Here is a 17,200-nt window from a genome sequence, read left to right as displayed (position 1 = left end):
AGAAAAAGTTGGAGCAAGTCTTGCAATGTCTTTCTCACCTCCTCCTTTACCTCCTACTCTTTCTTCCTTTCCAATACATCGGTAAACACTGCATGTTTTTCGAGCTGAATAAACATGTTACATTGAATAAAAACACAAAAAATATATCCAGTTAGGTAGAAAAGTAACTTATCTTGCCTTTGATAACATTTATTTGTTATTTGACAACTTTTTCGAATCTGTGTACAGTAATACAAACCCCAAAAATGTTACGTGTGCTTGCGTCAGAAAGGGAGCACACGCCACACCGCTTGTTTTTTTATGCCGGTCGCCATGGAACTCAACACCCAAGGAGTACAGCATTTTTTATTTTTCGTTTTATTTTTATTTTTATTTTTTCAATTATAAAACTTGTACAACAAACAGGTGCTTCTGCAGTTTAATTTAACGTTTTTCCGTAAGTAACGCGCTGACATAACACCGAGCAGAAGAACTGTTTAATTTTTCACAAAAATTGTGTTTACATTGGGGTTAGGTAATTTTTTAGATCAATTAAAAAAGCATAAAAAACTACGGAACACAGAAAAATGAACCACATTTTGTTTTTAAAAACTTTATTGTTATTTTAAATGTCTGCTAAAAAATTCTTCCGCGATGTGACAAGTCACCTTACTACGCGCGTCCATGTGCGAACGCATCATGTAAGAATAGCATAAATGATGGCGGTGTGTTGGCACAAAATAGTCCGAGGGTTCAGGGGTTTAATACCATTCAAACGGTAAATTTGCGACGGGTTTGAATATCAGATTCGTTGTCAGCGACCCCGAAAACCTAAACGAAACAAAATTTTATTGGTCGGTGTTCTGATGTAGTTAAAGTAAACATTTACCCATTTCTGCTGGTCGCTATGGAACTCAACGCCCAAGGAGTAACACGTTATTATTTTAAAAGTCATGGGGAGGGTGTTTTGTGCCTATTCTGTATTTTTAACCTGACAATTGAATAATAATAAAAAAAAAACTTTAAACGTGGAAATACGATTTAAAAAATAGCGCAGAGTCACTCTAAATTAGCACCAAATTAAAATTAGTCGACAAACAAGTAGTTTTCCAACTATTAAACCTTGTAATTCTATGTTATCACGGATGGCCATCTGTACGCGCAAGCGGTCTCGGCGAGCACGGTAACATAGATGCATAAGTATGGTATTTTATTGCTTATTTTTCAATAAGCAAACAAAAAGATTGGGTTATCAATTTATCTTGACGTGGATATTTGAATTCTTCGGAACGTTCGCAATACGAAAAGCGCGACACTCATTTGAACTGATTTTCTCTAAAACTTTTTTCAGTTATCGATTAATTTCGGATTATACGCCATTGTAGAAGGAAATTAGACTGAGTTTTATTGAGGAAACCTTCGAAAATAGTTAAACTTAATAGTTTGTAAGAAAATATATATTTAGGAAATTCTGTTGCCAAAAAAAACATCCCGGGTTTATTGAAGTGGGAAAGGAAGAAAGAGTAAGAGGTAAAGGAAGAAGAGATGAAGTGGGAGGAGCAAAATATTGAACGCGCGTCAAAAGGAGGAGATGAGAAAGACATTGCAAGACTTTGATCCTACATTTTTTATCATGTCCTCCTGCGATGAACTAAATGCATCCATTTTTAACAACTATTTTTTTTTTAAATCAAGTTTAATGATTTCTTTCATATAAGACGTAAGTATTTCTATTTCTTTTTTATTTGATTCAATTTCAGTTAAGTCACTGAGCCAAGTTTTTGTGTTTTTTTTTATAGGTTTGTGTTATAATTGACAAAAATTGGTTAAAAAACGAATATTATCAAACTACAGATGAGTTACTCTTTACTTAGCTGAATAAGACGAAATACTGATAGAACACCAATTTAAAGGCTTTTGTACTGTTTAACAATTATTTTTATGTGTAGTTCTGCCTGAGCCAAGGGTAGGGTTGAACAGCCCCCCTCTCTCCCGATTCAGCAACATTCCCATGTTAAGAATGGCTTTCTAAAGTAATTTTAAAATCTAGAAAATTTTCTTTGGTAAATTTTTATGACCTGCCCCAGCGTATTATAAATACCCCAATCTCCCCATGTTAAGAATGGCTTTCGGAATACCCTCCCAACATCGAAAGCCGTTCTTATCACGGGTGTTTATTCCGAAAGCCGTTCTTAACATGGGGTGATTGGGGGTGTTTATACTACGCTGGGGAAGGTTGTAAAAAAAAAAAAATCTTTTTTTTCTTTCCCCCCCCCCCCCGGAGTTTTGAACCGTTAGCGGCACTCCGAAGACGGCATCTTTTTTGTTGGTCATCTTATCAGTGTAACTTACCAATTAGGCACTACCTGTTTTTCGAACCGAATAAACGCTTTAAAATAAGTTAAAACAAAAATCTTCTCCATGTAAGGTAGAAGTCTTCAAGTTTCTTCGCTCCATATTTATGGACTTGCAAAAAAAAAAAAAAAAAAAGCGATGTTTGCGTTTGCTTATTTTAAAGTAAAGAGGTGAAACTTGGAGTGGCTGACGTATCGTATCAGTGCTACACTGCTACCGGCCCCTTTAGCGAAATACGCATCGGCTCCGATCGATGTTGTACGCAAATTCGACTTAAGGAGCAATTATTATTTTTACAAGGAAAGAATTTTCGCGTGTGTGGCCTAGTTTTTATTTATTGGTAAATATCCAGATACGCTACTACAAAACGCCGACCACTCTAATTTGTTTTTTTATAGGTAATTGAGGTCGCTGACAACGAATCTGATAGTCAAACTTGGGGCAAATTTACCGTTTGCATAGTATTAACCCCTGAACCCACGAACTACTGTCCACCATTTTGCAGCTTCCGTTTATGCTACGCGCATGCACGCTGTAGCATAAACGACGGCTTCACCAAGCAAACTACGTTGGGGGTGAGGGGATTTTTTTTTTTCCAGGACATAGAATTTTCTAATTTTCAAAAATACATTATAGCACTTTTTGGGTGGAAAATTTAAAATTAGCTGAAAAAGAAATAAAACAAGAAAAGGAAAGCACTCCAAGTTGGAGTAGGAGGGGGGGGTTAATTTATCTGTTTTTTTTTTTTTTTTACCTGGAACATAGAATTTTCAAAATTTCAAAAAGTAACGCACCGACATACCAATTAGAACACCATTTAACATTTTCCGAAGATTTTACTGTGTACATTGGGGGCATGAGCGGGGGGGGGGGTGATGTTGGGGCGCGCGCGCCCCAACATCACATCCCCCCCCCCCGCTCATGCCCCCAATGTACACAGTAAAATCTTCGGAAAATGTTAAATGGTGTTCTAATTGGTATGTCGGTGCGTTGAAAAATGTTTAACTAAACTGCAAAAGCACCTATTAAGCCACATAAGTTCTATAATTGAATCCCCCTCCCGCAAAAAAGAATGAAAAACAAAGATGTTTGGTGCTTATGTTTTTGTAAACCACATTAAAAACTACGCGAGACAAAAAAAAAAAAAAAAAAAGTCCAATTTGTTGTACTTTTCTTTAACTGTAAGTCATTAAAAAAAATGTCAGTCCGTAAGTTTTTGGTACGCCATGTGAGAAGGCAGTTTTCTAGGTGAAGCAAGCCGTCATTCATGCTGCAGCGCACGCGCGTAGCGTAAACGGAAGCTGCAAAATGGTGGAAAGTTATTCGGGGGTTAATACCATGCAAATTAGAGTGGTCGGTGTTCTGTAGTAGCGTATCTGGATATTTACCGAAGATTTGTACGCCATGTGAGAAGGCTTGTTGAAGCCGTCGTTTATGCTACAGCGCACGCGCGTAGCGTAAAAGGAAGCTGCAAAATGGTGGAAAGTAGTTCGTGGGTTCAGGGGTTAATACTATGCAAACTGTAAATTTGCCCAAAGTTTGACTATCAGATTCGTTGTCAGCGACCTCAATTACCTATGAAAACAAATTAGAGTGGTCGGTGTTCTGTTGTAGCGTATCTGGATATTTACTAAAGCAAAAAAAAAAAAAAAAAAAAAAAAAATCATAACAATAATTCGCAAAGATCAAGCCAAAATAAATAAATAGGATATTTACCAAACAAGTAAAAATATTTTTTTTTTACTATTATTATGTATTCTCTTTTAAAGACAAGGTACTGGTCGCGATTAGAGTTCCCTGCCGAACACCCTAAAAAAACACTGACTTCTCCCCACGCATCCGCAAAGGACATGTTTTAGTTGCCATAGTAACTAAAAAAAACGATCATGAATTTTTATCGACTTTGTTTTACTGTTTATGAATATTGAAATAAAAGACATTACTACACATTTATTAATAATATCTCACTTTTAATCACTTTTATCGACTTTTTTTTTTACTGTTTTACTGTTTGTGTCACTTTTATCGACTTTTTTTAAATAGCATTTTCTTTTTTAAATGTGTTTTTAGTTTTGTGTGTTGAATGAAACTTTTTTTTTTTTTCATTACAACAATAGTTATCGAGTCGACCCCGGTTAGCTAATTCCGTAAAATGAGATTCTACTTTTTTAGGCGAATTTGCTATATTTTAAATCGTATTTCTAAGCTTAATTAAAGTTTAGGGTTTGTATTACTGTACACAGATTCGAAAAAGTTGTCAAAAAACAAATATATAACAAATAAATGTTATCAAAAGCAAGATAAGTTACTTTTCTGCCAAACTGGATATATTTTTCGTGTTTTTATTCAATGTAACATATTCAGCTCGAAAAACAGTGTTTACACCGATGTATTGGAAAATTCAAGATGGCGTCTGATTCTCTCTTTAACACGGTAAGTTTGGGAAAAGGTGTTATAAATAAAAACCCAGATAAAATACTGTTAAAAACACGCTCAATATATGTTACCGTGCCATAGGTTGACATATATTTGGCGGGTTTTTAATAGTATTTTGTATAGTTTTTTTTATTTATAACACCTTTTCCCAAACTTACCGTGTTAAAGAGAGAATCAGACGCCATCTTGAATTTTCCAATACATCGGTGTAAACACTGTTTTTCGAGCTGAATATGTTACATTGAATAAAAACACGAAAAATATATCCAGTTTGGCAGAAAAGTAACTTATCTTGCTTTTGATAACATTTATTTGTTATATATTTGTTTTTTGACAACTTTTTCGAATCTGTGTACAGTAATACAAACCCAAAGTTTAATGTTTTTTTTATTCAATTGTAAGGTTAAAGTAGAGAATAGGTACAAAACACTCTCCTCATGTTAAGAATGGCTTTTTAAATAATTTCTTTTTAAATGGCGACGTTTATGAATATTAAAAGAAAAATAATTACTAAACATTTATTAATAAAAAAATGATCCGCGCTATTTTTAAATCGTATTTCTAAGCTTAATTAAAGTTTAATGTTTTTTATTCAATTGTAAGGTTAAAGTAGAGAATAGGTACAAAACTCCCTTCCCATGTTAAGAATGGCTTTTTAAATAATAACGTTATTTCAACACGGATCATTAAGTGCACTAGTACCACAAAATGGTGATAGAATAAATTTACATACGTTTGTTTATTTAATCAATGTTATTTTCGCACCATTCAAAATTTATAAATTATAAAATTAAAATAAACTAAAAAGAAAGGTAACTAAACAATTTTTTGATTTTGATAATCTTTTTTAACTACAATATTTACAAACAAAATTGGAAAAAAAATTTATGGGTCGGAATATTTGTTTCATCATTGTTGTAATGGAAAAAAAAGTTTCATTCAACACACAAAACTAAAAACATATAGTAATCATAAATGATTTATTTTATTCATTAAATGAAAAAAGTTAAATTAAAAAAGTAGTTGTTTATATGCGCATGTAAAAATGTTTGTACAAGTGGGAAATTATTTTAATATTCATTTTAAGAAAATGCTATTAAAAAAGAAAAAAGTCGATAAAAGTGAGACATAAACAGTAAAACGTAGTCATTTAAAAAGAAAATGCTATTAAAAAAAAATAAAAAGTCGATAAAAGTGAATGAATGGTGCGAAAATAACATTGATTAAACGTAAGTAAATTTATTATTCTATCACCATTTTGTGGTACTAGTGCACTTATTGATCCGTGCTGAAACAACGTTATTATTTAAAAAGCCATTCTTAACATGGGGAGGGTGCAAATTCGCCTAAAAAAGTAGAATCTCATTTTACGGAATTAGCTAACCGGGGTCGATAACTATTGTTGTAATGAAAAAAAAAGTTTCATTCAACACACAAAACTAAAAACACATTTAAAAAAGAAAATGCTATTTAAAAAAGAAAAGAAAAAGTCGATAAAAGTGACACAAACAGTAAAACAGTAAAAAAAAAAAAAAAAAAAAAAAAAGTCGATAAAAGTGATTACAAGTGAGATATTATTAATAAATGTGTAGTAATGTCTTTTATTTCAATATTCATAAACAGTAAAACAAAGTCGATAAAAATTCATGATCGTTTAGTTACTATGGCAACTAAAACATGTCCTTTGCGGATGCGTGGGGAGAAGTCAGTGTTTTTTTAGGGTGTTCGGCAGGGAACTCTAATCGCGACCAGTACCAAAGACAATATCTTCAAGAATGGTCATAAAATGTTTTCAATCTATATTCAATAAGGGACCAGGTTTCCTACCTTGCAAAAGGGTACGAGTTTTCCTAAATTCATGGCCTCATCGACATGAGACCAACCGTTTCATTTCTCCTACTAATCCCGATATGTATTTAAAAAAATAACCAACTAAAGTCAACTTAAAAAGAAGTCTTATGCACTTATGTTACCGTGTTTTTTTTTTGGGGGGGGGGGTTGTATTACTGTACACATAGATTCGAAAAAGTTGTCAAAAAACAAATATATAACAAATATATGTTATCAAAGGCAAGATAAGTTACTTTACTACCAAACTGGATATAATTTTCGTGTTTTTATTCAATTTAACATGTTTATTCAGCTCGAAAACCATACAGTGTTTAGCGTAGGCACCGCCAAAAATGGCCGCAAAATCAAGTTGTTTTTTAAAACGAAATTACATTTATTAAAATCCATTATTTCTGAGTAACTTTTTTTTTCCAGAAAGATAAAACCCCGAATTTTATCATAAAGAAAACAATAATGTAAAACTTTTTTTACTAATTTTAATTAAATTTTAAATGTTAAATTTTCCCAAAAAGTTAACAATTGACATTTTTTGTCTTGCACAAAAAACGTACATAAATATTTTAAAAAAAAAAAAAAAAAAAAAAAAAAAAAGAGAAAAAAAAGGTTTTTGAAATAATTAATTTATTTATTTATTGTCTAAGATTTAGGATGATTTTCTAAGAGAATATGCAAAAATATTATAAGTACCTGGATTTCAAATAATTCCACTTATTCATATAGGTAACCAGTTATTTCGTGTCGATCTAGAGTCTACGACACTGTTTACGTTTGCGTTTGATAAGAAGCAAACTATGGAAGACCAAACAGGCCCAAAAAAACTTATTTTTCAGTGACGAAAATTTCAATGTATTATTAAGCTAAGGCTGGCCAGTACTAGATGGGTGACCATTTGTATGAGTTTGGTTTTTAATGTGTGTGGGGGCCAGGCTCCCCAAAATGGGGGGGGGGGGGGCAATTTCAAGCAGACTAAAAAAAAATTATTTCAGCGCGTTTGGTCCACCGTAGTCGAAAGGCGGCAAACGTTTTCAAACGGGATCGAAAAAAAATGATGCTATTTTTAACACAAAGGGCACAATATATATCGAATTTTTTTTTGTATCGATTCTTCAAAGCATGCCCTGTTTAATAATGGTCATGCATTATTCGGCTCGCTAAAAAAAAATTGTTAATTTATTTATCAAAGATTTTAAAATGGCTTTTTTCGTATAAATATTAAAAAAAAAATGTTTTGTTTTGCTTAACTTAAATTAATTATTTTACTTAACATATTCACTGAATTTCACACTTCAAAACTCAAAAGCGGGATAATTAAACACAATCGAAGTTCTGATATTCAGCCGTCAAAATAAGGTATGCAAACAATTTTTTTTTTTTTTTAATCTATAATTCTGTCCCTTACAACAACACAGTATGTTGTGTTCAGTTTCAGATGATTATTTTAAGCATATTTGTTCCCACTTCAAAACAAGGGGGGGGGTTGTAAGCAAAAAAAAATATATATATATAAATATCGTTTATGAAAAATAAGTACACTGTTATAAAGTTCATTCTTCTCTTAATAATCGCTGAAAATTTCGTATTGATCGGATAATTACCTGATTTTTGGTAGATTTTTAAAAAGACGGTCCGTCAAAAAGTACTTACCTGCCCCCCAGTTTTGGCGGTGCCTAGTTTAGCGATGTATTGGAAAAGTTTGGAAAAAGGTGTAATAAATAATAAACTAGACAAAATACTATTAGAAATTCGCTCAATATATGTTACCGTGACATAACTTGACATATATTCAGTGGTTTTTAATAGTATTTTGTCTAGTTTATTATTTATAACACCTTTTCCTGAACTTCCCGTGTTAAAGAGAGAATCGGCCGCCATCTTGAATTTTCCAATACATCGCTAAACACTGTATGGTTTTCGAGCTGAATAAACATGTTAAATTGAATAAAAACACGAAAATTATATCCAGTTTGGTAGAAAAATAGCTTATCTTGCCTTTGATAACATTTATTTGTTATATATTTGTTTTTTGACAACTTTTTCGAATCTGTGTACAGTAGGCACCGCCAAAACTGGGGGGGCAGGTCAGTACTTTTTGACGGACCGTCTTTTTAAAAATCTACCAAAAATCAGGTAATTATCCGATCAATACGAAATTTTCAGCGATTATTAGGAGAAGAATGAACTTTATAACAGTGTACTTATTTTTCATAAACGATATTTATATATATATATTTTTTTGCTTACAAAACCCCCCCTTGTTTTAAAGTGGGAACAAATATGCTTAAAATAATCATCTGAAACTGAAATCAACATATTGTGTTGTTGTAAGGGACAGAATTATAGATTAAAAAAAAAAAAAAAAAAAATTGTTTGCATACCTTATTTTGACGTCTGAATATCAGAACTTCGATTGTGTTTAATTATCCCGCTTTTGAGTTTTGAAGTGTGAAATTCGGTGAATATGTTAAGTAAAATAATTAATTTAAGTTAAGCAAAACAAAAAAAAAAATTTTTTTATATTTATACGAAAAAAGCCATTTTAAAATTTTTGATAAATAAATTAACAATTTTTTTTTAGCGAGCCGAATAATGCATGACCATTATTAAACAGAGCATGCTTTGAATAATCGATACAAAAAAAAAAAAATCGATAAATATTGTGCCCTTTGTGTTAAAAATAGCATCATTTTTTTCGATCTCGTTTGAAAACGTTTGCCGCCTTTCGACTACGGTGGACCAAACGCGCTGAAATATTTTTTTTTTTATTCTGCTTTAAATTGCCCCCTCCCCCCCATTTTGGGGAGCCTGGCCCCCACACACATACACATTAAAAACCAAACTCATACAAATGGTCACCCATCTGGTACTGGCCAGCCTCAGCTTAATAGTACATTGAAATTTTCGTCACTGAAAAATAAGTTTTTTTGGCCTGTTTAGTCTTCCATAGTTTTCGTCTCATCGAAAGAAAACGTAAACAGAGTCGATCTGAACTCTTCGGCGACGCGAAATATCTGGTTACATATATGAATAAGTGGAATTATTTGAAATTCAGGTACTTATATTATAATATTTTTGCATATTCTCTTAGAAAATCATCCTAAATCTTAGTTAGACAATAAATGAATAAATAAATTATTTCAAAAACCCTTTTTTTTTTAAATATTTAAGTACGTTTTTTGTGCAAGACAAAAAATAACAATTGTTAACTTTTTGGGAAAATTTAACATTTAAAATTGAATTAAAAATAGTAGAAAAAGTTTTACATTATTCTGTTGTCTATATGATAAAATTCAGGGTTTTATCTTTCTGGAAAAAAAAAAGTTACTCAGAAATAATGGATTTTAATAAATGTAATTTAGTTTTAAAAAAACAACAACAACTTGATTTTGCGGCCATTTTTGGCGGTGCCTAGTGTACAGTAATACGTCGATACGAACCCTTTTTTTTTTTTTTAAATCTTATTTTCAATAAATTAGTTTTACGATATCTTTTATTAAATTGTTAGATGAAAGTACAGAATAGTTACAAAACTCCTTCCGATTACCATGTTAAGAATGACTTTCTAAATAGGATCAATGTCCTTCGTTACGCCAACAGAAGACGCCTACATTTTCTAAAAAAAAAAAAAAAAAAAAAATGACGCGGTTATCGGGTATGCTGAAAACGCAGGGTAAATTAGCGAAGACCAATAGTTTTCGAGATATAAATACCGGTATTATTTTACTCTAAGGCCCGACTCACGTTCGCCTAGAACAAAATATTTGGCACTTCTGCATGTCAGTGACATGAGGCGAATTTGTGTATTTAATTTCAAGAACAGCCGACATATGTCACTTGTCAGCAAAGAACAGGGGTCGATAACTCTTTTCTAAATGCGCGTGCAAATTAAAATTATATTTTGATACATTTTTATACAATCTTTCTGTACAAAAAAAAATTAACTCTATAAATATTACATGTAAAATTTTGATATGTTGATACGATTCTTCTGTGAAAAAAATATTCTTAAACCTCTAAACGTTTCATGTTTTTAAAATTAAAATTGATACATTGACAAACAAAAATTATATTTTGATACATTAAATCACTTATTGGAAAGAAAGTATATAATTGAATTAAAATTGTATTTTGATATTTTTTATTCGATAAATGTTTCGATTTTATTTTTTTGTTATCGTTTACGATAACGAAAAAATAAAATCGAAACATTTTATATAATCGTTTATATTTAAGGTTCACATAATGACCGCTAGATGTCATTTTTCTTTCGACGAACTCGATAACTCGTCTCTTGCTCGTCACTGTCATGCAGAAGTGCCAAATATAATTTTAGTTTGCACGCACTTTTAGAAAAGGAAAAGTTATCGACCCCTGTTCTTTGGCTGACAAGTGACATCTGTCGGCAGTTCTTGAAACTAAAATACACAAATACGCCTCATGTCACTGTCATGCCGAAGTGCTTTTTTCACACCCTTTATTATTATTATTATTATTATTATTATTATTATTATTATTCGTTGGCTATTCTAGAAAACCATAGCATTGATGGGCGCACCATTTTTTTTTTTTTTTTTTAACCATAATACTCCTAAGGCTGAAGTAAAACCAGAAAAAATTTATTTATTTTTTATTTTTTAATTATTTTTATTAAATGTACGAGATTCGAGATAGCCATATATATTGCTTTTAAAATTTGGCCTTTCTAAGGTTTGGCAAAGTTTTGTATTTTTTATTTATTTATTTATTTATTTTTTTTTTTTTCTCAAAATCTTGAAATGATTCAACCACTTCTGATTTCTATGTTAAACAGCCGATATGGATCGCCTTCACCAGATTTTATTATCTTGCCATCTAACAAGTATATGGTGAAAGCTTTTCACACCTTTTTGGTTCCTCAACTTTTGAAGCCTGTGAAGGAGCCATCGCTGACATTTCTAGTCATTTGGTACAACAAACCACACATCAACGCCGCCGGCGCCTTTTCGTCTCCATGAGGAGTTTTTTATTTTTCTCACTTTTTCTCTTCTTTCTCTCCTGCCTTTTTTTCTTTCTTTCTCCCTTTTTCTTTCGTTCTATTTTTTTTACTCTCTACTTTTCTTCTCTTTTCTCTCCTAAAATATTTTTGAATTGGTGGTAATGAAGTCTAAGCTTCCTCTTATCTCGTTTTAACTAAAAGCAACTTTCCAGCTTCCTGTATTTTATCTTTTTCAATTTTCGAGGGGGTTGGGACAAAAGGAGCTAAGCGCGCTCCTCTTATTTTAATTGTAAATGTGGTATTATTGATACATAGGCGTGCTATATCAACACACTGTCGATGGACTTTTTTTTTTTATTAGTTGAAGTTGGGGATGGAGCTCCTACCGGATACCACAAATTCACCCAGCTGACTCGAGTATTCCAAGCGAGAGATTTTTAGATTTTGACCGTTCCTTTAAGTGCGATTGTTTGAATCTCTTGCACTTGGTTCATCGGGTATATTTACCAGGTAGTTTTTGGACTTTTTCACGAGTCTAGTTGCTCCTATAATAACTGGAGATCTTAATATTCCAGTTTCTTTTCATGTCATAAAACCTCGGTATTTCGTTTCTTTTCCATTTCTTACATTGTTTAACCCAGCATTTTACTTTAAGGCTCGTCTCACATTCGTGTTTGTAGTTTTTGGTGTGCTTTAAAAGAATATGGTAACCGTTTCCATCGCAAAGTTACCGTTTGTATGGTATTAACGCCTTAACTCGGACTCTTTTTCCATTTTACAACCCAGCCTTAGTTTACGCTACGCGCGAGCATAAGTAAGGCTGTTAAATGTGCACTCGCGTACCAAACTGCCTTGTCACAGTATAGTATTGGTGAAAAATTAAAATTAGACGAAAAACAAGTAGCTTACCAAATATTAAACCATGTAATTCTATGTTATCACGGGTGGCCATTCTGTACGCGCAAGCGCGCGCATATGGTCGACGTTTGTTTTTTTTTTTTTTTTTTGTGGTTTCTTTTTCTTCTCCGTTTGTCGTTTCTTTTTCTTCTCCGTTTGTCGTTTCTTTTTCTTCTCCGTTTGTCGTTTCTTTTTCTTCTCCGTTTGTCGTTTCTTTTTCTTCTCCGTTTGTCGTTTCTTTTTCTTCTCCGTTTGTCGTTTCTTTTTCTTCTCCGTTTGTCGTTTCTTTTTCTTCTCCGTTTGTCGTTTCTTTTTCTTCTCCGTTTGTCGTTTCTTTTTCTTCTCCGTTTGTCGTTTCTTTTTCTTCTCCGTTTGTCGTTTCTTTTTCTTCTCCGTTTGTCGTTTCTTTTTCTTCTCCGTTTGTCGTTTCTTTTTCTTCTCCGTTTGTCGTTTCTTTTTCTTCTCCGTTTGTCGTTTCTTTTTCTTCTCCGTTTGTCGTTTCTTTTTCTTCTCCGTTTGTCGTTTCTTTTTCTTCTCCGTTTGTCGTTCCTTTTTCTTCTCCGTTTGTCGTTCCTTTTTTTGTTTGCTGTTTTTTTTTTTTTTTTTTTTTTTTGTGGTTTCTTTTTCTTCTCCGTTTGTCGTTTCTTTTTCTTCTCCGTTTGTCGTTTCTTTTTCTTCTCCGTTTGTCGTTTCTTTTTCTTCTCCGTTTGTCGTTTCTTTTTCTTCTCCGTTTGTCGTTTCTTTTTCTTCTCCGTTTGTCGTTTCTTTTTCTTCTCCGTTTGTCGTTTCTTTTTCTTCTCCGTTTGTCGTTTCTTTTTCTTCTCCGTTTGTCGTTTCTTTTTCTTCTCCGTTTGTCGTTCCTTTTTCTTCTCCGTTTGTCGTTCCTTTTTCTTCTCCGTTTGTCGTTCCTTTTTCTTCTCCGTTTGTCGTTCCTTTTTCTTCTCCGTTTGTCGTTCCTTTTTCTTCTCCGTTTGTCGTTCCTTTTTCTTCTCCGTTTGTCGTTCCTTTTTTTGTTTGCTGTTTTTTTTGTTTTGTTACCGTTTTTTTTTTTTTTCCCCCCGTTTGACTTTTTTTTTTCACTCTTCCGTTTGTCGATTTTTTTCTTTGCTTCTCTATATTTTTTTGGTTTTGCTTTCTGTTTTTTTTTTTTTTTTTTCGTTTTTACTTTTTCTTTTTTTACCCGTTGTTGCTCCTTTAATTGCCTTCTATTAGAATTTTTTAAAAAACTATTTTCCGTCTCTTTAGTAGTATTTGTTTCTCTTTTTTCGTGTTCTCTTTTTGTTTGTTTTTCTTGGTTTATCTTATTTTTTTGTTTTTATTTTTTTATCCTTTTTCACTTGTTTCTTTTCAGTTCTTGTTTTTCTTTTTGGTTTGTTCTTTCAGTTCTATTTTTCTTTCATTTCTTTTTTTCTTTCAGTACTATTTTTTTTTCAGTACTATTTTTCTTTCATTTCTTTTTTCTTTCATTTCTTTTTTCTTTCATTTCTTTTTTCTTTCATTTCTTTTTTCTTTCATTTCTTTTTTCTTTCATTTCTTTTTTCTTTCATTTCTTTTTTCTTTCATTTCTTTTTTCTTTCATTTCTTTTTTCTTTCATTTCTTTTTTCTTTCATTTCTTTTTTCTTTCATTTCTTTTTCTTTCATTTCTTTTTCTTTTTTCTTTTCTTTTCTTTTTCTTTCATTTCTTTCTTTCATTTCTTTTTCTTTCATTTCTTTCTTTCATTTCTTTTTTCTTGCAGTTTTTTTTTTTTTTTTCTTGCAGTTGTCAGTTTTTTTCTTTCAGGTTTCTTTTTTTTTCTTGCAGTTTTCAGGGTTTTTTTTTTCAGTTTTCAGCTTTTTTTCAGTTTTTCAGCTTTTTTTTTTTTTTTTTTCAGTTTTTCAGCTTTTTTTTTTCAGTTTTCAGCTGGGTTTTTTTTTTTTTCAGTTTTCAGCTGGTTTTTTTTTCAGTTTTCAGCTGGTTTTTTTTTTCAGTTTTCAGCTGGTTTTTTTTTTCAGTTTTCAGCTGGTTTTTTTTCAGTTTTTAGCTGTTTTCTTTCAGCTTTCAGCGGTTTTCTTTCAGGTTTTTTCAGTTTTCAGGGTTTTTTTCTTTCAGTTTGGTTTCAATTTTCAGTTTTTTCTTTCAGTTTTCAGTGTTTTTTTTTAGTTTTCAATTTTTTTTCTTTTAGTTTCCAGTTTTTTTCTTTCGTTTTTTTTCTTTCAGTTTCCAGTTTTTTTTCTTTCAGTTTTCAGTTTTTTTCTTTCAGTTTTCAGTTTTTTTTTTTCAGTTTTCAGTTTTTTTTTTCTTTCATTTTCAGTTTTTTTTTTCTCAGTTTTCTTTCAGTTTTCAGTTTTTCCTTTCAGTTTTCAGTTTTTCTTTTCAGTTTTTCCTTTCAGTTTTCAGTTTTTTTCCAGTTTTTTTTCCCTTTTTGTTTTCAGTTTTTTTTCCCTTTTAGTTTTCAGTTTTTTTTTCCTTTTAGTTTTCAGTTTTTTTTTCGTTTTCAGTTTTTTTTTTTCCTTTTAGTTTTCAGTTTTTTTTTTTTCCTTTTAGTTTTCAGTTTTTTTTCCTTTTAGTTTTCAGTTTTTTTTTTCCTTTCAGTTTTCAGGGGTTTTTTTCTTTCAGTTTTCTTCCATTCAGTTTTTTTCCATTCGGTTCTTTTTTTTTTCCTTTCAGTTTTCTTTTTCAGTTTTGTCTTTCTGTTGCTTTTTTTTTTTTTTTTTTTTTAAATTCTCGCTTTTTCCCCTCCTTTTTAATCCTACTTAGAGTAAATTATTTAGAAAATCGAAAGTTTGCAGATAACTGGACTAGATTGTTTAACTCTTTATGTGTAGTTTAAATCTTGTAAATCATGTTTAGAAACATTTTATCAGTCTAAGGGGAACAACTCTTCATGGCAATTACACCGGTAAACGTGTCTAAAAAAGAATCAATTTCTTTACACGTGTTGTTAGCTTGAATAATAAAGTTACTGTTAACAAATGGAACCAGATGATTTTTTTAATTGTTCGTCACTAAATCTCCACTTAAATTTAATTAAAATAACGATCGATGTCATCATTCCCCACCTCCTCCGAGGAAAAACAATGTTTACCTTTTCATAATCTTTATTTGTTTTTCTATTTCTTTTTTCTTTCTTTCTTTTCTTTTCTTTTTTTCTTTTCTTTTTTCTTTCATTTCTTTCTTTCATTTCTTTTTTCTTGCAGTTTTGTTTTTTTTTGCTTGCAGTTTTTTTTTTTTTTGCTTGCAGTTGTCAGTTTTTTTCTTTCAGGTTTCTTTTTTTTTTCTTGCAGTTTTCAGGGTTTTTTTTTTCTTCAGTTTTCAGCTTTTTTTCAGTTTTTCAGCTTTTTTTTTTTTCAGTTTTTCAGCTTTTTTTTTTTCAGTTTTTCAGCTTTTTTTTTTCAGTTTTCAGCTGGGTTTTTTTTTTTTTCAGTTTTCAGCTGGGTTTTTTTTTTTCAGTTTTCAGCTGGGTTTTTTTTCAGTTTTCAGTGGGTTTTTTTTAGTTTTCAATTTTTTTTTCTTTCAGTTTCCAGTTTTTTTCTTTCGTTTTTTTTTCTTTCAGTTTTCAGTTTTTTTTCTTTCAGTTTTCAGTTTTTTTTCTTTCAGTTTTCAGTTTTTTTTTTCTTTCATTTTCAGTTTTTTTTCCTCAGTTTTCTTTCAGTTTTTCCTTTCAGTTTTCAGTTTTTCCTTTCAGTTTTCAGTTTTTCCTTTCAGTTTTCAGTTTTTCCTTTCAGTTTTCAGTTTTTCCTTTCAGTTTTCAGTTTTTTCCAGTTTTTTTCCCCTTTTTGTTTTCAGTTTTTTCCCCTTTTTGTTTTCAGTTTTTTTTCCTTTGTTTTCAGTTTTTTTTTCCTTTTAGTTTTCAGTTTTTTTTCCTTTTAGTTTTCAGTTTTTTTTTTCCTTTTAGTTTTCAGTTTTTTTTTTCCTTTTAGTTTTCAGTTTTTTTTTCCTTTCAGTTTTTCCTTTCAGTTTTCAGGGGTTTTTTTTCCTTTCAGTTTTCAGGGGGTTTTTTTTCCTTTCAGTTTTCAGGGGTTTTTTTCTTTCAGTTTTTTTCCATTCGGTTCTTTTTTTTTCCTTTCAGTTTTCTTTTTCAGTTTTGTCTTTCTGTTGCTTTTTTTTTTTTTTTTTTTTTTTTTTAAATTCTCGCTTTTTCCCCTCCTTTTTAATCCTACTTAGAGTAAATTATTTAGAAAATCGAAAGTTTGCAGATAACTGGACTAGATTGTTTAACTCTTTATGTGTAGTTTAAATCTTGTAAATCATGTTTAGAAACATTTTATCAGTCTAAGGGGAACAACTCTTCATGGCAATTACACCGGTAAACGTGTCTAAAAAAGAATCAATTTCTTTACACGTGTTGTTAGCTTGAATAATAAAGTTACTATTAACAAATGGAACCAGATGATTTTTTTAATTGTTCGTCACTAAATCTCCACTTAAATTTAATTAAAATAACGATCGATGTCATCATTCCCCACCTCCTCCGAGGAAAAACAATGTTTACCTTTTCATAATCTTTATTTGTTTTTCTATTTCTTTTTTCTTTCTTTCTTTCTTTTTCTTTTCTTTTTTTCTTTTCTTTTTCTTTTTTTCTTTTTTTTTATATTTTTGCTCATTTTATTAAAATTATTCCTAATAAAAGCTGTAGATCGCTTAGATTTTCCATTGATTTGTTTGGGTTCAATTTTGAGATGACACCGGATTTTCACCCGGACAACACAATACGACCTTGACATTGTTT

This window comes from Euprymna scolopes, chromosome 44 (assembly GCF_053919585.1).
Source record: "Euprymna scolopes isolate OS-2025 chromosome 44, ASM5391958v1, whole genome shotgun sequence".
Classification (NCBI taxonomy): Eukaryota; Metazoa; Mollusca; class Cephalopoda; order Sepiida; family Sepiolidae; genus Euprymna; species Euprymna scolopes.
Note: the sequence above shows the minus strand (reverse complement) of the source record.